Genomic DNA, 25,099 nt, shown 5'->3' on the forward strand with positions numbered 1-25,099 from the left:
TTCATCCAGCCTGATCTGCAGCGTGTAAACAGAGGCAGCTTATTCTTCCGGTGTGAGGATGTAAGGAGTCCACATTGTTCTGTTACAGCGTGGGGGAGAAAGAGAGGGGGACGCGTGTGTCTTTGTGATAATTTAGGCCTCATTATTGGTGACTTATGGATGAGTTTCAAAAGCAGAAGCATCGAGAGCCAAACGGGGACCTCGGTGACTCAACAATCTGCACTTCCTCTAAAATCTGCTGTAAAAAGCATTCAAATTAATCCTCGTTCCCACTCGTAATTACATTTGTAATTAGCTTGGCTCCAACTGGAACAAGAGGAAGAAGCTCCAGCTATAGAATAATAGAAATGCAAATCCACCCTCCGGGCCGCTTCACCATTAGCTGCTGCTAAAGGCGAGCCGATGGGCCATCTGCGAGAACATAAGGCGGCGAGGAGTGCGTCTGTGTGCAGTGCCAACGCTGACCAGCTCGGCCTGAAAACTCTCCCAACAAACCCACAAAACCAACAGAAAGTGTGAGAAAACAAACTTCCACAGCAAGCCTGAAAGACTGCATTCAAAACTCCATCAGCAGGTGGTCGGGGTGGATGACGGGTGTACAAAACACAGCTGCAGAACCAGAGACTCGTAGCTACGTCCAAATCATGAAAAGCAAGAGGCCACCTGAACCCTCAGAATCACCTGAGTATCAATAACATTAGCATCTTTATTTAATTCACGGTATGTCAAAGTTCACACGTATTAATTTATCCAGCATTTTTACAGCCTCGTGACTTTTGAAGTAGTTTCAAACACTTTGATCTAAAGACCAGAGTTTGCTCGGCACAGTTTTGCTCGTGTGCTCGGTGGTGAGCGTCTGCATCACGGGGTCGGTCGATGTTTGAATATGCTCCACCCAGGAGAAGAAACCCACCGGGTTCCCCGGATCTTTGATCCATTTCTCATAATTCACTGGAGAAAACTTCACAAAAGTGCATTGTGGGTAAACCTTCATTAGCATGTAGGAGAAGATCCTGGTACAGCTGTGCTTAACTATCAAAACGCTCACGTACCGTAGTCATAATTTTTTGCATGATATTTTGGACTTGATCGATCCATTCAGGTCCTATACTCAAGTTTTTAAAATCCCTCATACTTTAATGCTAAAGCAAAGAAATAACACAAAAAAAACTATGAAGGTGAAGCTTTGCATGGCTACATTAAAAAAAATTGAAGTTACTGTATGAAACAGTCAGCTGATGGGGAAATTGTTCAGATTTCTATGGAATGACCCGAATGTCAAAGGTCAATGCTGCAAGCTAGAATAGACCTGCATTATTCCAAATGGCCAGCAGGGGGCGACACTGCTGGTTGCAAAAAGCTGTGATTGCATAAAAGTCTATGAGAAAAAGAGCCGAACTTTCCAAGTTTAACAACACTTTCCTGATGAGTTTACTGTCTCAGCTGAGAGCTTTGTATGGTGGTCCTGAGAGGCCAAATGGACTGCAACTTAAGAAAACACCAGAAATAAGAAAAACACCACAAAACACAACAGAAACAGGAAAAACTGATTTCCAAAAGCACAAGGTAAGTGTTTCTAGGGAGGCAATAACCGGACGGAGCAGTTGCAGGAACCAAAGTATGCTTGGTAAGTGTGTTTTAATGTCATGGTTCATGTAATACTGATGACAGATTTTTAGGCTAACAGTCAGGCTAACACACTGACCTCTCATGTTTGGTTTTTTTTTTTTTTTTAGATAGATCCTCCACTTATTTTAAGTGACTCCCAGCGCAATTCAGTTCCTGCATATTTATTAAATATTACCATATTTTGGTTGTGCTTTTGGAAATCATTTTTTTCCTATTTCTGTTTTCTTTTTTCCTGTTTCCGTTGTGTTTTGTGTGCTTTTGCAGTGTTTTTCTTACTGCTGGTGTTTTCTTAAGTTTCAGTCCATTTGACCTCTCAGGGCCACTGTAGTTTTGGGTCTTTTGTTGAAACATGGAAGTCCCACTTAGAGTAAAAGAAAAAACGCTGAGTACAGACTTCAGTGTTCAGTAAAAAACCCCAAAATTCAGTTTAATGTGCCTGAAGACAAAGAAATGAGAAACATTCGAGTGTCTGCAGCTCTAATCCCACAGAGTTGGTTTCCTTTAAAAATCTTTTATGATGATTTCATTTTTTGTTGTTGTTGTTAAATGAGTTGTGTGTACAGAGTTTAAGAAAACAGATGTTAGAGGTTAAAAAGTACTTAAGAAATGATTATACATGATAAAGCAGCTTTACCAAAGATCCCCCAACTGCTCCACTGAGAGCTGCGAATGAATTAAACGTATTAATTCCACAATAAATAAATAAGTTTGTGTCATGACACAGAGGAGATCAGAGCGGAGCTGTGGGAGTCAGAGCGCCGTTTCAACAAACAAACAAACGGATTTTTAAAAACACTGAATTCTGAGAAATGAGAAGAACAAGCACAAATCCAACCGACAGGAATAACAACTCCCCACGGCAATTTCCGGCCGCTCCTCGGCCACACCGGCTTTGATATGTGAGTCGCTGAATGTCCACGTGTGACAGACAGTTGGAAGCAGATGTGAACCTGCCTCATAAAACAAGAGTTCTGAGAGCGAGCGGGAACAACAGGACAGAAGGACAAGAAAACAGCAGGCGACGGGCGGGGCCAGACGCGAACGCCATCCAACCTGAAGCCAGCGCACTGGGCGCAGATGTCTGCACAGATGTGCATGCATATGTAAAAGAAACTGGAGCCGGTAACATGAAATCGATGTGTCGTTCGTGGGTGTAGTGGAAACTGCGGCTGAAGCAGAATTTACAGCTTCAACAGATTCGTGCCAACGTTCATGTCACGAAGGACGTCGTACAAAAAAACAGCACAGCCGAGGGAGGGGCCGCTTTTCCGGACCTCCCAGGTCTCCACAAACACACCCAGGGAACCTCTGGGGTTACGTGGGCGGGCAACCTGCAGCGTGCGGAGCGCCATTTATTATCTCCAACAACAAGATCCTCCTACATTGACGATAGGCGGTGGATGATCCTGTCGTGGAAAACAAGAGCATCCACCGCCTATCGTCAAAACATCCGCCTTCTGGTCTCATCAGAACAGAAATGAAACCTCAGCGTGACCTTCGCCCGGATGAAAGGACCACGCCAGCTTCCCGGGCTCTGAGAATCGGGTCCATATGATGCAGAGGGCCGACACCGCCCCCCCGCCCATCCCTCCGAGGTCTCAGCGTGCTTCAACTTTGTCAAAATGAGGATTTAATTTGAGGCGAAGCTGGAAATAAATAAATAACTGAGAAGGAACCCAGCGGGAAGAATCCTGGGAATTCTTTTGCGAACGCAGCCAAACACACGTCAACTTTGATTAGAGTCGTGTTTTTGCAACGCCGGAGCATCAGCGCTTTCGCTCGCCCGCTTACAAAGCTCATAGGCTTTGGACGGAGAGAGAGAGAGCGTGTGTGTGATGAGGCCAACGGCTCATAAAGGGAAGATGCGGCAATGCTTTGCACATCTCCGTAAACTAATTATAACATTGCAATGGCTGCAAAATGGAATATGAAAGAATTAACAATCAGTGAGAAAGACGGGCAGAGTAGGAAATATAATCATTGTTAAAGAATGTGTAGGACGAAGAGTAATTACATTTCACTCCCATTACACCTCTGGAGTTGTGTTTCCTCTCTTGTTATCATTCGGCCTGTTTCTGCTGCGATTCTGAAGCAGATCCATCCTGCTGTCCTGATTTCCTGTCATGCCTGCTCCTGCTGGATGTTCACATTTGACACCAACAAAGTTTCTAATAATTAACTTATGAACAGCCTAAAGGTGGATTTGAGCCATTTTCACACATAAACTTGCGTATTTTTCGGGAAACCGTCCGCGTCACGCTGCAGGAAACACTGCATGTGGTTCAGGTGAGGGAGCTACTTGGACAGAGCTCAGCTGGGTCGCTTTGGCAACACGGTCCAGCGTGAAGACCATCGAACATCTGATCAGACGTGTTCACGGCTCAAAGTTCAGCAGTGGCACAAATTTCAGTTTCAGATGTGAAGTGACAGAGTGAACCACAATCAGCAGCTGCATTTCAATGTTTTACGTGTTCGTACGACTTTTACAGACAAATAAATCGAAGAGTCGGGATCACTCCTGCAGATCTCGCCCTCCTGCCTGATGGATGGAGATTCACTGCTGCTGGATCAGAGCTGCGGGGTCATTCCAGTTTGTGGGCTTCTGCTCGCCTCCCTGCTTTTACACGTACCAACTAATCTGGATCTGGAGCGGCACCGACTGCGAAACCTAACTGTGAAAAGACTCAGGACTGCAGTGCAACATGTGATAACAGCTGTGGAGAAGGAAGCTCGACTGATCCACGAGGGGGAAACAAAATCTGATGCAGGTCAGACGGACCAGAAATCCTCGGAGAACATCAGAGAGATTTAATGACAAGCCCCAACGAGCCAGAGGATGAGGATCATTTTAACATCATTAAAGCTAAAACAGGAAATAAAACCTGAATGTTCAGGAGCTCGTGTGTGTGTGTGTGTGTGTGTGTGTGTGTGTGTGTGTGTGTGTGTGTGTGTGTGTGTGTGTGTGTGTTCGTGGTCATGCTGAGACCACCAGCAAAGAGCTGAGATACACCGACAGCTCTGTGTGTGTGAGACAGCTGGCTACTGTTGCTAGCTTGACTGAAAATGACAGCTGGGTAACACAAGACTTTATATATGCCACACACACACACACACACACACACACACACACACACACACACACACACCCTGGCTAATCTGCACTCTTTAATCCGAGGGCGTGCTTCAATCCATGAACTTTCCCTCCCAGGTGCCATCCAGCTCCCTCCAAACGCGCTGGGCTTTCTTTCCCTTCAACAGCTCTGGCACGAGTAAACAAGCCAACGGCGACTATTTTTAGCTTTAAAGTGAGTCAGAGGTTAAAGGAAGCCGTGTGGAAGCTCTCCTTCTTCTTCTTCACTGTTAAACAAACTCCAGGAACAGCCGACTTTAAATACCGCTGCACTACCGTGGACCAGCTGTCTGACCTTCACTCGTCATTCAGAAAAACAATCCACTCAGCTATTTTAGTCGGATGAATAATCGCGTCACTTTACTTTTCTGAGATGAATCACGTTACAGGAGAAGGTTCTGGAACGCGCGCTCACAGATGAAACGGTGCGACTCGCACTCCCAGAAAGAGCTGTTATTTGTCGTACAGTCGTCGGATTAATGCGTCCAAAAGTCTGAGGAAAACTGATTTAAGAAGAGCTGTGAATTATGAATTTAGTGCAACCTTTAGAGGGAGTCATTCATCCAGGGCTGACTGTAAACGTCTCAGGCTGCTCTTCTACAAGAAAACAGAGGCAAACAGCACACGACCCAGCAGGTCTTAATTTGCTCTAATTTGCCAAACGATCTGTTTTTCAGAGGAATCATACAGATTGCACCATTAAAGTAATAACAAACAAACTTTCCTTCTGCACGCAGACTAAACAAAAGCACTCACTGGACGCACTACGCCTCCCGGAGGCGAGGCTTTTACTGCAGAGGGACGACAGCTCTGCAGGTCAGCAACAACAACCTCGTTTTCTTTGGTTTCTACGGATCAGACGTTAAACAGCTGACGTCATCTAACATCTATTTTCAATTCAAATCACAACACCACCACTTTATATTGTAAGGTAGACGCTACGATAATACATACAGAGAAAAACCCATCATATGACCCCCTATGAGCAAGCACTTTGGTGACAGTGGGAAGGAAAAACTCCCTTTTAACAGGAAGAAACCTCCGGCTGAGGGTCAGGATCTGCAGAGAAACGAGGCAACAAACAAAATGATTAAAAAACGTGTGATTGCACTGAAGTTTACTTTGAGAAAGTCAAAGAAATTAATTTGTGATCATTATTAATATTATTAATAAGATCTTCTTGCTCTTATTTTGAAAGTTCAGTGGCTGTCAGCTAGTCAAACCTGGTGACCAGCTAAAGGAGGTATTAACATATTTACCTGTAAACATACTTTGATGTACGAGGCTCTACTTTCTTTCTGGGTTAGTTAAAACGGGTCAGGTACACGGTGGACTCCCAAACTGACGAGCCCTCGGGTGCTTCACGCCTCTGACAGGCTCCATTTAGCTCCGCACTGCAAACACGTCTCCTTCCTCCTCCACAAACATAAAACGGGCCTAATCTGGGTCAGCTGTGAGCAGGTACACGTCTGACGATACAGCTCTCGTTTCCACACACACCGCAGTGACCTTCTTACTGCAGCAGCCATCGCGTTTCCTGTGTGTACGCCGTCGGTTTCCGCTCACACAGCATGTTTGTGTGGTTACCTGCATCAGTGTGCGATGAGTTTGCAGTGATAGGAATCTCCTCCCATCCCCAGCTGATGCAGGTCATCAATTCTCATCTCCGTGCCTGTCCTATCTGGCTTCCACTGCCGAGTTATAAATACACAGGCAGCAGCGCAGACAGCCAGCCTGCTGCATACACACTCATGTAAACCCCCGGGCTGTTCCCCTCCTCTCTCTTTATTTACACAAGTATTATTAGCCAAGCGTGCCGTGCATTGTTACTTACAGAACGAGCTGCACGTTTTTGCACCGAGAGACAATTTAAAAATCTGCTTTTATTACCACACAGACCTGCAAACGCAGGGAAAACATCTGCGTTTGACCAGCGAGCAGAGCGTGTCACTTTATATCAACAGATCTTTGACACGCCTATTATTACTCTTCTGCACTTCCCATAATGACTTAGGGCATGCACAGAGGCAGAATGATGTTTCTGCAGCTTAACTCCTCCCCTTTTCTTTGTCTGTGCGTGGTTACATTATGTTAAATTGGCAACAATAACAGTTTCTGCTAGCAGCTCCTGTTTGCAGACACAGTTGACGCCAGAGTTAAGGTCACTTGGACAGAGTTCTTTGCCAACAGCCACTGACAGGTGAAGGACAAAGCATCGGTTCTCTTGTTGCATTGCAGTACCTTTGTGGGATACACATAAATACCAGGACCATGTTACAGATACCTGCTCAGTAACATCCAAAAATATGAATTTTATTCACCAAAACTGGAGCTCAGATCCTGTTAGTACAGTGATCTCACAGCAGCCATATTATTGGTCAGATGATGTCATCAAAAATGCTCCAACAGCACAAACACAGACCAGAGGTCCAGTTCAGGCGAAGCTAGCAGACCACCTGTGTCACCGTCCACCTGTAGGCCCCTTGATGTGCAAACAAAACATAAGCTGTTAATGATCAGAGTGATGGAGAAGAGCCAACATGCAGATGGCTTACCCAACAGAGCCTCCACCAAAGCTCGTGGGAATGAAGAGCTAAAATTATTACAAGAACTATTTGATTTGACTTGAATGTAAAATCCTCTTTTTCTTATTTTTAAAGCTGCAAGCCAGCTAGCACCAATCCTTCCCATCATGCTTCCCTATGTTCAGGTCACCGTTCGGTGCTCTCCTCAGTGCCATTCAGCTGTTTCAAGTCCAACTGCAGGACAAACTCCAGCTCCACCGTCTTGGACTGCAGTGGACAACATTAGTCCCGGTTCTGCCAAATCGAACCAGAACCTCTAACAGGTGGAGACTTGTTTCTGCTAGGAGAAGTCACCAGCGCTCCCAGCAGCAGTCCAAGATGGTGGAGCTGGAGTTCATCCACTTATTCACAATATTTATTGGGAAACAAAGATAGCAAGCACATTTGTCCAACCACCCAACCCTCCTGCCTCTGCGGCCCAGCGGGTTAGAGCTCGTTCGGTTTCTAGACAACATGAAGGAGGTGGTTTTAATGTTTCAGTCCAAAAACAACAAGAAATCAATCAAAAATCGACTTTTCTGTCAATCAAAGGCAGCAGGTCGGTGATCAATAACATTTATTAATTTGTTCAATCTGCTGGAAGCAGTAACTCACTCCACCAGCCTGCCAGCGTGTTACTGAGTCACTCGCGAGTGCAGCTCGTTGTACTCTCAGCGATACGGCCAGAGCGCCGCTCGCTCGCCCGCTAACTCACATTTCTGCCAGCCGGTAATTTTTTATTTTTTTTCCCAAAGGACATAATTCACTGCAGCCAGACCGTATCTTCGTCTACCTCCCTTCCCCTCGCTCCCTCCACGGTCACTGCAGACGTCTCGGCTTCGAGGCCCCATTCTTTATCTCTATGATAATAGCGGGCCACGGCTGATAGCCTTACAGTCCGAGCAATGTGACCTCCAACTGGCTGGCAGGGTTTTAAAGGCACCACGGTGTGGATTTTTATTTTTTTGCCAGGTTAAAGATGCCCCCCGTCTACTAAATGTATCTCAGCCCAATGGAGCGAGACGGCCAGCTGATATTTATCACTCCATTTTTGTTTTTCCTCTCAGTGGCGGATGTTACGGACGCTCCGCCGCAGACGGACTTAGGTAAATGTCACGAGGAATCAAACCTGAAATCCCTCTAAACTGTTGCAAATGAAAACATGTGAGAGAACACGGAGTCGCCGACAGCGTGGCTTATTTTTTACCGACGAGAACACGCCATCGGTGCTGATACAGCCGTGACTGCACGCCGCTAACAGGTTAGAGGAGGTGTGAGAGCACAGCTCATCTCTGAAAACGCCCGAAAAGAAAGACGGTCAGAGACTTGCAACACAAAGGCTCAAGACTCAAAACTCGGACGTGCAGGTAAAAACTAAAAAGAGACAATTCAAGGTTGGTAATTTGGTTATTCTGCTCTCCTGTCTCTACTTTGGTCTTTGGATCACATCAACAACTTCGGCCTTTGTGCAGCTTCTGTGTGAAGTGGAAAAAAAGCCTCTTTGATGCTAATCAGTCAATTAAAATGTGATCTTCTCTGCAGACTTTCGGCGTGCTTTGATTTAAGAGCACTGTGCCGCAGAAGGTTCTGTGAAGGTGACGTTGCACTTGTGTTATCAAAAAAAGAAAAAGTAATAAGTGCCCACAAACAGGAGAAACTGATAACACTAAAGGGAAGGACGCGGAGAAGGCAGCGCCTGGCACTGACTGAAAGGTTGAAGGCTCGAGCCTGAACATCAGGAGATTTAGATGCTCCGCAGAAAAAAGGAGAAGGCAGAGTTTGTAATGGCAGCAGCTGAAGGCCTGACCGACTGACGTGGAGAAGATGGAATAACAGTAACAATAACACGAAGAAAGAGTCAAAACAAGAAACTCCAAAGAGCCGCAGAGTCTTGAAATTAAATCACTGCATCTCCTGCGTACCAAAGGAAGAACGTGGGAGCAGGTCTATCAACATCAGTGCTTTCACATTCATTACCGGGCGAGTTTCCCGTCACACACTGGGTTAATCTACTGTGACGTCCTGAGCTTCTTGAGGGAGAACAGCAGGAAATGACTGAACCGAGATGTGTGCCACAATCCATGTCGTTAGTTTTTTTGGCCACATTAAAACAATCGTAGCTCACCGGCCGCCCGACTCACCAGATCTGTCATTTCTGCCCAAAAGTAATGACCGAGTTGAAGGATCACACGCCCATTGCAGAGGCACAACAGGACTTTAAATGCTCCAGGTGCACGAGGACAGACTTTGAGACCAAAGGTTCGACTAACACTATGAATCCTCGTCTGTCTTTCGAATCAGGAAGAATCTCTTATTTCCCATTTAAAGACCCCGAGCTCAAGCTCACCTATTCTTTACCGCAGGTTGGAACCTTTGCTCGAGTTCAAGCTCAAACATAGCGGCGACGGCCGAGCAGCTGGGCTCTCGAACGATGACTTCCTCAGTTCAAAGACATACGAGCTGGAGCCAGCTGCAATTTGCAGTCATTTGACTTAATTTTTTGGGCGGTGCTCTTTCTTTTTAAGCTTTGAATGATAAGAGAAAGTTTGTTTTTACAGAGCAGAATTCAGGATGTGAATGATGCTCGGCATGTTTGCTGGCAGACTAAATGCAGAGGTCTACTCTCACATTTCAGACACACGAGGTCGTGTCAAATACCTGCTGCTCAAACACAGCCAGAGTTTCTAATAATCACGTCACCTTCAGACAGATTAGCAGTTTTTTTTCTACGATTGGCTCTGCATGATGTCATCAAGGATGGATATTTGCATGTTTACAAGGTCAGACAGAGGATGAACTGATTGGCTGAATGACCAGGACGGGATAAAGAAGGATTATGTTGAACTATGAATCATGCAAAGTTGCTCTAGAAGAGTCCAAGAAGAAAACATGGAGGTGGAAATGAGTAATTTTAAAATGTGCGGTCGGTGGGTTTGAAATCTGTGCCTTCATTTTGTTTGATCCCCCCCTCCCCTCGTGTATTTACTACAGGTGTTTGTGTTTGCAGATTGCCACGTGAGCAACAAAATGAAGCCTTTTTAAATCCAATCCAACTGAGCTGTATGCGTCTCTTTTTAATAAAAGGAAAAACCTAATTTCACAAAGAGTTTCTTAACTGTAGGTGACGGCTGCCTGCAGCTTGAAGAAAACAAGTCATAAAACTGCAGAGTGCTTCATAAAACAACGACGTTCACGCTGGCTTCATTCAAAGTCGGCAATTTGTGCCGTCTGCAAAGTTATTGGAGTGTAATTTGGGTTCAGTTACTTATAGTGTGACAGTTTGGAGGATCTGAGATATGGAGTCTTTGCAGCTCGGCTTTCTTTAAGTCCTCTGCACACACAAGGCACGTCTCGAGGATTTTACGCCAACCATTTGACTTTGTTTTATGCAAAATCCAGAAAATGAACATTTAGATAATGGCTAAATATATATGATTACCAGCGAAGGCACAAAAATAACAGTAAAACCTCCAAAAAACACACCAGCAATCACCTGAGACATTTCTGGAACCTTCAAAGTGCTTTAAGATCTCAGGAAAAAGTAAACTTGAAGGCGCTCTGCCGTCATCTGCTCTGCGTTTAAGTCCTGAGACATCAGGTGGATTTACGGCAGAGCTCCTATTTAAGTTCACCTCAAACCAGGTGTTGAGCCTCTGCAGAGCCGGGCCTGTAATCAGCACAGCTCGGCTGGAATGATATGAATTCTGTTTGAACATTCAGGATGAGCTCCACACCCCTCACGGCTGCACAGTGAAGCATGCAACCCCCCCTCAAAGAAACCACACAGACTTTTAAACGTTCTGCTTGTTTGTATGAACCCCTGCTTTTTGCTTGCCATACTTAGCAGATATGTATGCATGAATAAAGTTCTGGCACTTGGAGCAGATCTAATTTTACCAAGTGGAAAGAAAACTAATCAGCATCTGTTTTGCCCTCTTTAATTTAAAAGTAAAGACAAAGACGGGCTGCTCGGCTGCGCCGTGTTTGTTCATAGAGCAGGAAGAGACGGCGAGGATTTTCTCTGAAGTGCAGTAATTCAACCGGAGCGTCCTCTCTCGACTCGTTGTTATTCTGAGATGCTAACACCCTCACTAGCACGGCCAATACATCCATTGTTTGCTCTGTGCTATCGGGATGTACAGGACTGCACTTCAAGAGACCCACTTCAGCCGGCAGAGAGAGAGAGGGGGAGTCATTAGGGCAGGAGCGAGCAGCTATCTCTGCATGCAGCAGTACGTCTGCTGCCGGCAATCCCTCCACACAGACAGCCGATTGTTGGATGTACAACACTCGCTGCTTTACGTGACGCTAAATATCACCGTTATCCTGAGGTCTAAACAGACTCTCACACTCATGTTTCTCCTCACCAGTTTTATCGTTACCGGCTCCATCCCCCCAGCAACAGCTGTCGTTTACCTCAGTATAGGAATACCATCCCAGGATAATATTCCTGGGATGGTATGAGAGGGACTGTTTTGGGTTGTGAGTATCCACCACTGGTGACGCCAGGATACAAAAACATTGAGTCTGAACCTGACGCAGAAACGTGTCAGAAGCCGGATGGGACCGGTTCTGCTCATTTCCTGCTTCGCGTTTTTATTCTTGGACTCTCCTAGAGCAGCTTTGCATGAGTCACCATTCAAAATAATCCTTCTTTGGTTTATACTGAGTGTCAGTGCAGGCGTTTTAGCTCCACCTCTTTCAGTCAACTTTCTTCTTGTAGGTGTGTAGAAGGAAACAGGTGAAATTTGAATTCATAAGTACAGATAACTCTTAAAATTCAGAGCAATCCTTTTATATACGACATCGTTAACGTGAGCAGTAAAGCGTAAACAATGGACCAATAAATGTCGAGACATCTGTGTTCTGAGCAAACAGAGTATTTAGACTCTGAATGATTAATAAGTGCCACGATAACTTCACATACTTAAAGGGCTACACATGTTATCACCTAGAGTGGGACACTCCTTCCCAAATACGACTGGCTCAGTCTGCGATTCTCTGAACTGGAGGAAACCAAAAGGACGACGAGAAACATCTCATCCTGAACAAAGGTCGTGACTCCAGGCAATTAAAAACAAGTTGAGAAGATGCAGATTGACAGTAAAGGCACCATTTAACACCAAAATCACATCACATGATGGAGAACAGGTTTCATAAACCCAACCTTACAGACAAAGAGAGACCATAACCATCTACAAGCAGCTGGACCGCCCTCATTTCCTGTCGTCAGCAGAGATCATCGTCCTGAAGCTCACCTTGGGGCGATCGTGGCTCAAGAGTTAGGAGTTCGCCTTGTAATCGGAAGGTTGCCGGTTCGAGCCCCGGCTCGGACAGTCTCGGTCGTTGTGTCCTTGGGCAAGACACTTCACCTGTTGCCTACTGGTGGTGGTCAGAGGGCCCGGTGGCGCCAGTGTCCGGCAGCCTCGCCTCTGTCAGTGCGCCCCAGGGTGGCTGTGGCTACAATGTAGCTGCCATCACCAGTGTGTGAATGTGTGTGTGAATGGGTGGATGACTGGATATGTAAAGCGCTTTGGGGTCCTTAGGGACTAGTAAAGCGCTATATAAATACAGGCCATTTACCATTTACCATTTACCTTTGTGCTAGGGGTTAGGGTATTTGAGTTTGAACTCCAGCAAAGGTTTCAGCCTCCAATAAAAGTCTTCAGATGATTCTTAGATCTGATAAACTGCTTTAAACTCTCTCTGAAAGTCGGCAGGCGGCGAGATTTTGTGGCGTCGATAAGACTCCACCGCCACATCGCGAACAGCGGGGAGTTTGGGTGTGAGCTCCACCTGCAGTCTGTTTGCCCTTGAAGGCTATCGGCCAATCAGAGTGCAACGCTCTGAAGCGGCAGCGACGTCAACAATACCGTCCTCCTGAGGTCCGCAGCGCTGGAAGGATGCTCAAAGGCAATAATCTGCTCCCTCGTGTAATTTTCCTCGACTCACCCATCCTCCTGCTGTCACCACCTCCACCCATCCTCCACCTCTGTGCTCATTTTCTCTGCCGCTCTCACGCCACGGCTTTCTATTAACCCCATTTCTCTCCCTGTCTCACCCTCTGCCGTGCCTTTCTGCAGTCCTAATAAATCAGCTCATCCCATTACTACATCCACTGTCATTCCCAAATTCCTCCTCCATCCCCGCCGCCCGCCAACAAACACGCCGAGCGCATGCACCGCCACCGTGGCGTCTCCAGGACGTGAATCATCAGAGCGAGCTGGCAGACGGCAGCGCTCGTCCCCTGAATGACTGCCTGTCATAAAAGACAGATTGACGGATGAATGGGTGGAGAGAATAAACGGCTTGATGGGTGGATGAGTGTGTGGATAGATGGGAGGGTGGGTGGATGAAAAGGAGGGCGAATAACTGGATGAATGGGTGAGTCATGACATCCTGATCCGTTACACAAATCTGCAAATAGGCTCGGAGATGAGCATTCATCCGCCGTGACACATTTCATGTTTACTTCCTGCTGCAGAAATGCGAGCTCCTTTAACAGAGAGCTGGAAGCTTCTGGATGTATCTGAAACTCAATGTCTCTGCAGTCGTCGCCAAATTTATGTTTATCACACAAGTGGATTATCCAGGAAATATCAGGCTTTATTGCAGCGGTGGCGGCGTTCACTGACGGAGACGCGCAAAAGCAGATTGTAAAGAAATCGACGAACCTGATAAAGTTAAGACAATTTAGCCAAAAAATATTACTGATAAACTTTGAAGCCATTGATTCACTGGTTTCAGACCAACACCTGGTCATTCATCACAGGCTGCCGCCGTGTCACGCACATGTGACGGTGGAACTGCGATGGACGCCGATGTGCAACATTTCTATTCTTAAAGAGCGATGAGGGTTCGCCTTCCTGGTTAATCCATCCACAGGTCCTGAGTCTGCCCTCAGGGTCCCAGTCAGACATCCCCGAAACGACCCACCTGGGAGGTCCTGCTGACCCACCACAGCTGGATCTGTTTGATGTGGAGGAGGAGCCTCCTCACCTCAGAGGCCGAGCCCAGACGTCCTGCAGAGGAAGCTCATGCTTCTAACTTCGACCTTCTGCTTTTGGTGTCCACCCACAGCTCGTCACAGCTGACCAGTTCTTGTACCAGCTAAGAGAAATGACACTTTAACATCGCAGGGCATCAGGCCGGCTGTGGCACCGTCGTGTACCTCTCATTGTTCAGATGCATATTTTAAAGCTTTTAGGGGCGCAGAGAGCCGACAGCAGCGTGGACACACCTGTTGGGGTGCAGACTGACACCACAGTCCAGATGTTTAATACAATCTGTGGAAACAGTAGGAATTACCCATCATGCCTGTGACGGGCTGAGCAGTCAGCCCGCGTGAGTTTACCGTCCTATCTTTTAGTTATAATCTTTTCTCAGTGTTTGATACCCATCAGTAGAAAAGCTGGTGGCTGATGCTGGTAACTGCCATCAGGTTTCCTCACATCAGCCTCATTTGTGAATATTAAAGATGTTTAATGCGCACTAATGACTGCAGCCTGCACTGCTGTTGTTTGCGCAGCCGAGCTGTGAGAGCTTTTGTTCTCTCTGAGTGTTTTTAACTCCGGTATTGTTGCCAAGAATAAATCTGACTTTGCTGTGATTGTTGATCAGAGAGAAGAAGCCATCATCAGGATCTCAGGCTCCGGGAGCTTAATCTGATTATCTGAGAGAAATAATTGAGTCTTAAGCATAATAACCATTAACTGCAGCACTAACGCACTAATAGCAATAATGCTGAAGTGATTATTAAGAACACAACCAGCAACAGATCTCATGAACAGCGAAAAAATGTTTTTTCAGTTTTCTCTGCTGAGAGTTTGTAGCCAATTAACTGACACGTTCATCCAAACGTCACTGGAACTGAAGAACTGATCGCCGAACACGCAAACGGACGTTTAAACGCTGCGTCTTTCTTCTCCTCCTGCAAGAATGCATCTCTGCAGTCTGGAGTCTTTACTCCTGTGTGTGTGCATGCATGTATGCAAGTGTGTACACATTTGAATTCACGCCAGTAAAGTCACCTACTCAGAAACCAACTGCACAACACACACACACACACACACACAAAGAGGGGCAGGTGTGAAGCTGGCCGGGTGGTGTTTGACTGTTAGATTTAACATGTCAGCTTCTCTCACGTCTCATTTCCTCGGCCGGCTGTATTTGTCTGTCGCTGATGCTTTAAAAGCTCCGGGCCAGGTGGAAGGGCCGAGCTGTCTGCCTGAGTCAACAACACACACACACACACACACACACACACACACACACACACACACACACACACACACACACCTTTTAAACTAAAGCCAAAATTTGAGGTGTAATCAGACAAATTTAATTGAAGTCAGCGACCTCAATGAAGGAAAATAGTCGCGCTGAGAGTCGCGTTGTGTCATTAGCTCATCATTAATCATGCATCAGTGTGTAATCAGCATCTTACTGCTGTAACTCGCAGAGGTGGAGCTCATTTCTAAATCTTTATTCGGGGATGGAGCCAATGATCGTTTCCATTATGGATGACTCTCCTGGTTGTTTGATCAATGAATCCCTGATCGGTGTAGAGCAACACGTCACAGTCAGAGCTCGGCGTGACGCTGTGACGTTGTTTTTAAAATCAACCCCCCCCAAAGAAAAAGAGAAATTGTGCGACCGTCCAATGACTGGACGTTTGTTTCCCCTCTCTGCTGATAAAAGCAGGCCATCTCCTTTTGTGTCCAAAATATTAATTTTGTGCAGCTTTCATATTAATACAAAAAAAAAATGCTCTGAGAGGGAGTGCAGCAGAAAAAAAATGAGCAGCAGAAGAAGCATAAATCCATCAGAGGAAATGTGTTTCCACCGCCGGAGACAAATGTGAAAAATGCTGCTTTTCCTCTTCATGTGTCATTTCTTTGGTTCCTCTTTCACACTTGCACCACACTCATTAATTTTTAATAATAAAGCATGCAAATCGTCTCCAAAGCAGCAGCAGCAGCACATGCCTGATAACAGTCTCTTTTTTAACACCACACACGAGATAAGCAAACAAGCGCTTATCTTTTTTTATTTCAGCACGTTGCTATCACAGACATCGTCAACAAAGTAAAACTGAGTTCATGCAAACATTTGTGTCTGTTTGGCACTTTTATGCTCCCCCAGCTAACGGGCAGTTCTCCATGGCTGAAGCTGAATTCCTGAAGCAACATGTCCACACATGCGAGCCTGTTTCCAGCACCTCACTAAGATCTATTGCACGTCATGAAACAGCAGCCTGAGAATGGAAACCTGACCGATGCCGCTCCAAGAAACAGAAAATCTGAAGATCACCGGCAGAGAAGAAGGAGCAGAAACGAAGAAACGCTTTTACAATCAGGTTTTATTAAACTGAACTTTCATCGTTGGACAGCGGTGCTGGGGAAACATCCACCAGGTGGCGTCCCGCCCATGACTGGGTTGGGTTACAATCCCCTGTTTTCACTGATGTTTTCCAGCCTGAATGAGAAGCTTAAACTGATCCCCTGCGATCAGGGCGAGTGGACACAGACCACAAACTACGCTAAACTTCTCACGTTTCCCATGAAAGCGTTTCTGGTCTTCTAGTTTCTGAACACGTGCCGATTTAGCATGAGGCTAAAACCAGACCGAACACCTGCAGCGCAGGTTGGTGCTGGTTTAACGTCTGGAAGCTTCTGTTTGGACGAGCCGAACTGTAATCCCGACAGTAGGAGACTTTCACAGATTACATCTCAAACATTACACATAGTGGGTGTTAACCACAGGGTGCTGAGTTTATGAGTGTAGCATATATGAGTGTAGCCTGTATATAGTAAACATGTGTGGACTGTATAATGTCATATTCTGAATATTGATGTGTAAATACTGGAATATAAAATAAGGGGGTGGGAACAGAAAAAGTGTAAACTTCTGCTAAACATTGTGTATTTCATGAAAACTCGATGTTTTTAAGTTTTTCTTTTCTCGGGTTTTTTCACTTGTGTTGGAAATAAAATTATTCCATCCATCCTATGAAAGGATTGGACACTCCAGATGGGTCACCACTGAGGGAAAACAGGAGATGACCCACAAATATTCAATATCATATGAATTCTGAGTCCATGAGCATCTGTCCAGTTAATATTGAAGCATTAACCTTCGGCCTGTGTGGGCTAAAGGTCCGCATCTCCCACACTCTTCTTTCTTTATGGATTTAAAATCTGCTCAACATGAACACGCTGTGAAACTGTCCGGTATTTAAGTTGGTGTTTCCTGTTGACATCCAAGCCACCGAGGGCTTGTGTACGATTATCCTCCCAGCCTTTAAGACTTTTCATCAGTTTGGACCCAGAAAAACAGCAAATCTATCGTGTTTCAGACTTTATTTCACATCTAACATCTTCTGCTCTGTGAAACAAAAAGCAGCCCCAACCCCAGACGGGTCGACCTGATGGTTACAAAATGCTTGGCCCAGCAAATCAAACGGCACCACCCAGGCTCCGGTCCTATCGCTCTATCTGCTCGCTGCTGGAAGCATTTCAGTTAATCAGACTCCATCTCGGCGGTGAAAATCACGCAGCAGCGTGTGGCCGCTGTGTCGACACCGATTTCGAATCACAATTAGGTCCTCTCCCGGCACCGAGGGTTCTGGCACGGCGGAGGAATTCCTCCATGGTTGACCGGACAACTTGGAGCGCCATTTGGCTCCATGTCCAGAAGGCTAACCAGCCAAAACAGGGGGGCTAATAAAAGCGCCCACTGATAAGCAGTTAATGCTCCAGAACTAATTACTGAACTGCCACCCTGTTTTCTCTCCTCCCAAATCAGAAGTGTGACATGTGAGCACACACAGGGAGGGGGGGGGACTGGGATATCTGCTGCTGCCACGGCAACCGGGCAAACAGAAGGAAGTAACAAGGAGCTGATTCTGACCTCTGATGTTCATGAGGCACGTCGGCAACTGATCCAAACAAATATGAGCCACAGCAGCGCTCCACAGGTACGAGCGCCGAGGCGGCACTACAAGATCGACGTCCGCCCCCTGCTGAGCTCTAAAATGGATCCATATCAGCAACTACAGGCCCGAGCGCCGCGCCGAGCATCGCTCATTATGACCGGCTCTGCTTTCCGTCTCCCTCTGCAGCAGCCGATGTCAGATTTGCAAGAAGCTGCCACCGTGCATCCGCAGAGCCGCACGTGCACGTGACAAACAGGCTTCAGGGGACATTTTACTCACCTGTGGACGGCGCCGCTGCCACTCATTTACAAGTAAAGGTCTGAAAGATAAGGCTCATCGATTCCACGCTTTGCTCTGCATTTAGATCTCAGCTGTTTTCTGTAAATGTCTTTGAACTTAAACTGCAAATCGACCAAAAGCAAATAAGAAAAGCAGGAAATGAATGTGAGCTGTGGCAGGATCGTGGAGGGGGATGCAGGGCTTAAGTGAAGCGACTACAGTAACAGAAACAAGATCGTCACTGTGAATTTCTGCTGTAATCGAACTTAAAATTCACCAGTATGGTTTCCAGCCAAGTGTGACCTGACTACGATGTGAGGTAACACCTCCAAAGCCGAGGTGGTGGTTGTAGCGTGGGAGGAGGAGTGGCCGCCCCAAGTGAAGGACTTTAAGCATCTACAGCATCTCTGCTGTAGCAATGCGCCATGGCGAAGCGAGAGCAGAGTGCGAAGGCAGTCCTACGCTGATCTATGAGCACAAGCTTTGGGCAGCTCCTCCCCCTCCTTATTTAGGACGGTGGAGGATTCTTCCTGTTGCCGGGTCAACACGGCCCTCACTTCAAGCATGTGTGACATTAGTCAGCGAGCATCCGCACAGATGAGCTCGCCGTGGAAGGACAAACGAGTTCCCCTGCCACCATCGCCCCACTGCAGCTCCTCTCTGATGATATTAGTGGCATCAGGATCAATTAATCCTGCAAGCAGGAAATAAAATGCGCTGGGCCTGAAATGACTTCCAGCCTCTGAACTCCAGCAACTCCAGTGCTGATTATTTAAAGCTGACAGGTGTTGATTTGGGTGTTCTGGTGGTGTGGTGTGACTCCAAGCGAGCGTTCGGAAATATCCAAAAGTGTTAAGTCAACTCTAATGGCTGTGAACTTTTACAGTCACTGACACAGCACCGATTTCTCACTCTGCGACTGAAATTAACCACAATGATCTTCCGTCCGTGGGAAGAACAGCAGCTGAAGACGGAGGAAACTCCCCGTGAGCCCTGACAGACTGACGGGATCTGCATTGAACGCTGTAAGCCCGATGAAGCGCTTACGCCGGATGAAAGCTGCGACTGTTAATGATAAAGGAAGCAGCTAGAGACAAAGCAGCAGGCCTGTTGGGTTGCAGGCCGGTGTCTGAAACCAGCTTCGGCAGCACTCGCCCGCTTCGCACCCCTCAATCTGCTCGCCAACCAAAGCCCCGTTGTTATCTCAGGCTAAGAATAGCCCTCGCCGTCCCACGCCTCCTAAAGCCCGCGAGGCTCTTTAAACATCTCATGACCATTTTATTTTCGAGTTCTGACAAACGCGCATCGACAAGTGGTGTTCGAGTCGTGGCGAGAGCATGACTCACAGCGACAGAAGGGTAGTCAGCTGTGGGCACAGTAACACTCGGGATGCCTCATCCCCCTATTTTAGCCCACGAGAGCTCAGGAGGAGAGGAGGGAAAGCGCCTAAAGGATCTCAAGCTCATCTCCCGGCGTGATAAAGCGGGCTTATTCCACAGCACGTTTTCTTTACCTTCAACCCAAAGCTTCAAAAATAGAAAAAAATAACCCAATCTTCCCTTTCCTTCTCGTAACCCAAAAGTTTGAAAAGCAGGGAGCCAAAGATTAGACTCATCATCCTGTAAATGCACAAGGCTTTTCATAACACGAGAACTCGATCCTATTTTGGATGATATTGATTTCAGAGATGGGGACTCGCTCAGACAGAAGAAATGCTGCGAGAGAGGCGGGAAGAGGAGGAAGGGGAGTGTGACTGACTGTTTGGCTGAACCATTGCTGCTGTCAGATTTACAGAAACAAAGACAAAAAAATGAGCCTGCAAGGTTTATCTTTGCATAAACGCCCCGTGCACCGCCATGCCGGGCAGCTGCGACGCAGGAGGGGGTCGTAAAGCAGTCAGGAGCTCCTGCAGTGGACGACTTATAAATAAAAATAAGAGATGGCCCCACTCAGAGCTGTTATGAAGGAGAAGCTATCCAGAGAGGCTGAAGCAGGCTGTAAACATGTTTATTCCCCCTGTAAAGTCGGACGTTTTAACACGGGAGTCCACAGAGACTGGCTCGCTGCAGGAGAACATTAGTTTGCACACTGCCTTCATTTCTCTGCTCCAGAGGTTGCCCCTTGGTCTGAAGTTACTCAGCACATTACTGCTTATGTAAGCATGTAAGGGGGGCTAGAGCCCAAAACCCAAAGTGGAATTCCAGGGTTTCCTTTCCAAACCTCAAAGACGGGCCAGCAGGCTTTGTTTCAGTGGGCCAGCACACAGCAGGCCAAACACGAAGCCTGCACCACATCTATTAGGCTCATCATTGCAACGAGCAGCTCCGAGAGGTCATTCAAGCCAGAAGAGCGTCTCTAACAAAGGCTGGGGGGCATTTCAGAGGCGAGAGCAAACGCTCGCCCTTACGGGTCAGCGCAGAGACGCCTACTACAGGACAAGCAGAGAAAATGTGATGAGGAGCAGCCGGAGAGCAGGAAAAGGCATCTTTCCCCCGACGCAGACAGAGACGTCAAAACGTTTCTCACCTCGCCGTGCCGCTGCAGCTCTCCGACAAACCGATGACGGCTCAGAGTGCGCGTGGCGTCTCATCAGAAGAGGAGACCAGGTTATTTACTGCAGCTGCCGGCTGCACTGATCTGGTTTTTAGAGCTTTTCTCGCTCGGGGACAGTTGGGTGAACACGTTTGCCTTTTTTTCACATGTTCACATCTGACTGCGTTTGAAACAACTCAGCACCACAGGTCCACATCTGGACCTAACAAGCAGCAGGTCACTGGCAAAAATGGAGAAAAAAAGAAAGAAACCAGCATCTACGACCTCTTTTGAAGTTAAACCAAACCCGACAGCAGCAGAATCACTGATAACCCAACCCCAGCAACTGCCCTCCTACATGAGCAACACGGGCAGGCAGCCACACACACCCAAAGGAAAACTGCTGACATAAGCTTCATGCAGATAAACACGCCTGTGGAGCTCCTTGGAGCCAGGAGAAACAGTCTGGGGTGCAAATCCCAAACAACCAGAGCCCAGGACCAAAGCAACTACGTTACTCCCACAAAAACTGCATCGGGGTTTCACGGGCATCAGAGACACCCCGCCCTCCCTCAGCTCTCCTGGGGAGACACGGAGGCGTTCTCAGGCCAGAAACACAGGAACTCCACCCTTCGAAGGTGGAGAACCACGGCCAGCTTCTGCAACTATCTTCACAGATATGTCCACGTTTCTACACACTACTTCATCTTCATGTTTGAAAGAGGAAACAAATCAAGTATTAAACTGATGAAGTCATGACCCACAGCACAACCCTCTCGCTGTAGTGTTGCAGTGCTACAGAAATCCAACTGAAGCCTTTTCACAGAGGAAACGTTCAATATTCCGACTTTTCTTTGTCCAATACGATCGTGAGCAGGTGTTAAACTGCTAAACAAAACAAGACATTTAAAAATGTGACTGTGAGCTCGGTCAGCGTCTAACAGACACGTTTACAGGCTGAAAGTCTGCCGTCATCCACAGTCAGGCCCACCGCAGAACCCATCACCCACTCACATCAGGAAATGCATTTTGTTTACTAGCACGGCGACCTATCAGTGCATGCCTCATTTTTGTACATTGACTTCTGAAAAATTTATCTGATCATTGCCTAATAAAACGACTTTCATCCACAGTGTCCACAAAACGGCCTCACGTGGAAGGAAAGCAGCAAACGATGGGCACATACACACTTTCACAGCTGGACGTCAGAGTCAGCACACACACACACAGTGAACAAATTAACAGTCCGGTGTAGAAACACACACACACTCATCGCCACCATGACGCTGATCAGCTCCGGCTCTCAGACGGAAACAAACATTGTTCTCAGTGTGAAGGATTAAAGTCGGCATGTGTACAAAACACACCAGCCCCATCAACATGACACACACACACACACACACACACACACACACACACACACACACACACACACACACACACACACACACACACACACAGTGTGCTCAGCTGCAGCTCTGGCTGATTTGCGTCACTGAAGCCTCGACAGAATAGAAGAGAACAGAATCCATGGTGATGTACTGAGGAGGTATTGATCTACTTCCATTGGTGGTAATAGGAAAACAGGTGGACCTCCAGGCCTGCTCCCGCTTCAGACAGAGAGTAATAGCACCCACGGGACCGCTCAAAACCCTCCAAATTACCCATTACTGAACAGCACAGCCCCTTAATTTATGTAGGGCCTGTGAAGCAGAGGGGCCACATTACTCTGGACCAAAAAAAAAAAACCATGAAGAAAGCAAGCTGAGAGTGAAGAAGTTTAACAGATAACTGGAGCAGATCAGAGCTGAGGTCAGCCTGGATCAGCAGAGTGTCTGAAATAAACCCGCTGTGCACCGAGTGCAGAGCCCGCGCCGCTCGGGGTCCAGCAGCAGCACACGGACGCGTTCCTGCTCCGCTGGCGTGAAGCAGCCAATCACGTCCCGTGGTTAAAACCTCTGCACGCCTCACGCAATTCACGAAAACTGCAGCTACCGATCAGCTTGGACCAGAAGACCGTTCACCGGTGAGAAAATGACGTCATGGAAGCGCCACTTTTTAGATATAAAGCGAAAATATTCAGTTTTCAGGAGGAAATTTCTGCTTTAAAAATGACCGAAATCAGGATTATTTCATAACGACGTGAATATTAACAGACTGATTGATGAGTCCAGCAACACCATCACTGAACCGGAGCAGTGTGTGAGCCCCCCTCACTCCCCCTCCCCCCGCCGTCCCCCGGTCAGAGGAGACGTCCCCGCGCCGCGGCAGACTGTCAAACGTCTCCATGGCGAAGAGGACGTGAGAGGAATGAAGAAGAGTCGGGCGAAAACACCCTGCGGTGCGCACCTTCCTCACCTCTCCCCCCGCTGCTCACCCCGCAGTCCCGAGGAGCTGCTGATGAGGTGGAGGTTTGCGTCCACGCCGCCCGGCACGTTTTCACGCGCCTGGTGCACTTCGGCCAACTTCCAGCCCAGCAGAGAGAGAGAGAGCCCGGGAAGGGTGCAGGGGAGCCGGCGGGTCAGCGAGCCGCTCAGCCTCCGTCCGAGTGTCCGAGGAACGCTGCCCCTGACTGCCGCGCTGTGTCCGCGTCAGGGGCAGAGTTCCACACATGACGCCTAAAATAAGCCCGACTGTGACCGAGAGGCGTTTTAGAAAGAGGCACCCCCCAACCCCCGAATTAAAAAGCACCTGTTCGGTTCTGAAGCCCGAGCCGAGGACAAGCAGGGCTCCGGGGCGTGCTGGAGCCGACGCGCTCCGAACGCACCGATATTCACACTTAAACACACCGGAAGCACCGGCGGGAAGCCGAGCCGCCGCGCGGTGACGCACAGAGCCGAGAACACACTGACCGTGAGCGCTGCTGTGGGTCCGGGTCCTCCCGACATTAATCCCGCTTCCCTCTCTGCTGCTGCCGCCGCGGTCACACCGGAGCTGGTGGCGGAGGAGGCGACGGGGAGCTCCGGTTACCTCCTTCCTGTTCACTCCGGAGTGCAGCGGACGAACCGGGCCGTGTGTCGGTGTCAGATCTCCAAAGTTGCACACGAAGCAGAGGCGGATGTCCGTAAAGCTCCGAGTGGAACACCGCCGGAGCTGAGGGAGGCACGGCAGCTGGAAAAATCCGAGGAACCGAGAAGAGCTGAGAGCCACCGGAAAAGCACAAGACGGAAATCACGCCGCTGTGCGCGGAGCTCAGAAGCCGCAGAGCACCAAACCCGGCGGTAGAACTTCTGCTGCCACCGCGGGTCTCCGAGTCTCCGCGTCCCGCACTCCCGACGTCCTCTTCACAAATGTCCGCTACCCAGCCTGAAGGATGAATTTCCACCCGGAGGAGGAGGAGTGAAGAGAGAGGGAGGGAGGGCAGTGTCTCGCATTCTCTGAATTACTCCACCCTCCAAGCTGCCCCCACCCTCCCCTCAGCGCCGCCACCTCTCCACCAGTGGCCTGCGCGCGGGGGCAGCACTTATTATTATTATTCTGTGTTTTATAATTAGTTCTTTAGTTTTCAAGCCAAATGTGTGTGTAACACAAATCTACCAGACAAATACACCAGATAGGAACTGGATTTCAAAATAAAATACAAAATATAAAAGTTTGTTTGCATTTCATTTTTCAAACAGTTATTAATCAGTAAAATTACAAATCAGTCAAAGGATGAAGTACAACATCCAAATAAGATTAAGATCTGCGACTCCAAATTCTAGTGAACTTAATTCAAACATCCAAAAGTTAAAAACGTGGAAACATATCAAATATAGGACAGAACAAGAAAAAATAGAAATGTACAACAAATAAAGCCACAGTCTGATGTGAGGTGTTCAGGAAGTTCGTTTCACACCGCAAAGATCTACAAGCTGATTCTGGTTCTCAGCGTGGGAGCGCAAACTGAGCCTGCGGAAATGTGCGAGCGCATCTGAAACGTAACTTGGTCTGCTCGTGCTTTTTAAACCAGTGAAAGGATTTTCAAGTCTGTCCTTTGAAACACAGCAAGGCGACACAGCTTTGTGAATGTGCGCGTTGCTGTGGTTG

At 47.6% G+C, this 25,099-nt stretch overlaps 1 protein-coding gene across 2 annotated transcripts in view; it reads right to left on the reverse strand.

Annotated features, from left to right (window-relative positions):
- dag1 (dystroglycan 1) overlaps positions 1 to 24,588 on the reverse strand; it is a 61,735-nt gene extending 37,147 nt beyond the window's left edge. Inside the window, exon 1 of one of the 2 annotated variants that reach the window (XM_026166564.1) lies at positions 23,923 to 24,588. The gene's annotated coding sequence lies outside the window, so the exon portion shown is untranslated. Of the gene's footprint in view, positions 1 to 3,643; positions 3,667 to 23,922 lie in introns of those variants that run through there. The other variant, XM_026166568.1, reaches the window with a different exon arrangement.
- Positions 24,589 to 25,099: the final 511 nt, after the last annotated feature.

This window comes from Astatotilapia calliptera, chromosome 5 (assembly GCF_900246225.1).
Source record: "Astatotilapia calliptera chromosome 5, fAstCal1.2, whole genome shotgun sequence".
Lineage (NCBI taxonomy): Eukaryota > Metazoa > Chordata > Actinopteri > Cichliformes > Cichlidae > Astatotilapia > Astatotilapia calliptera.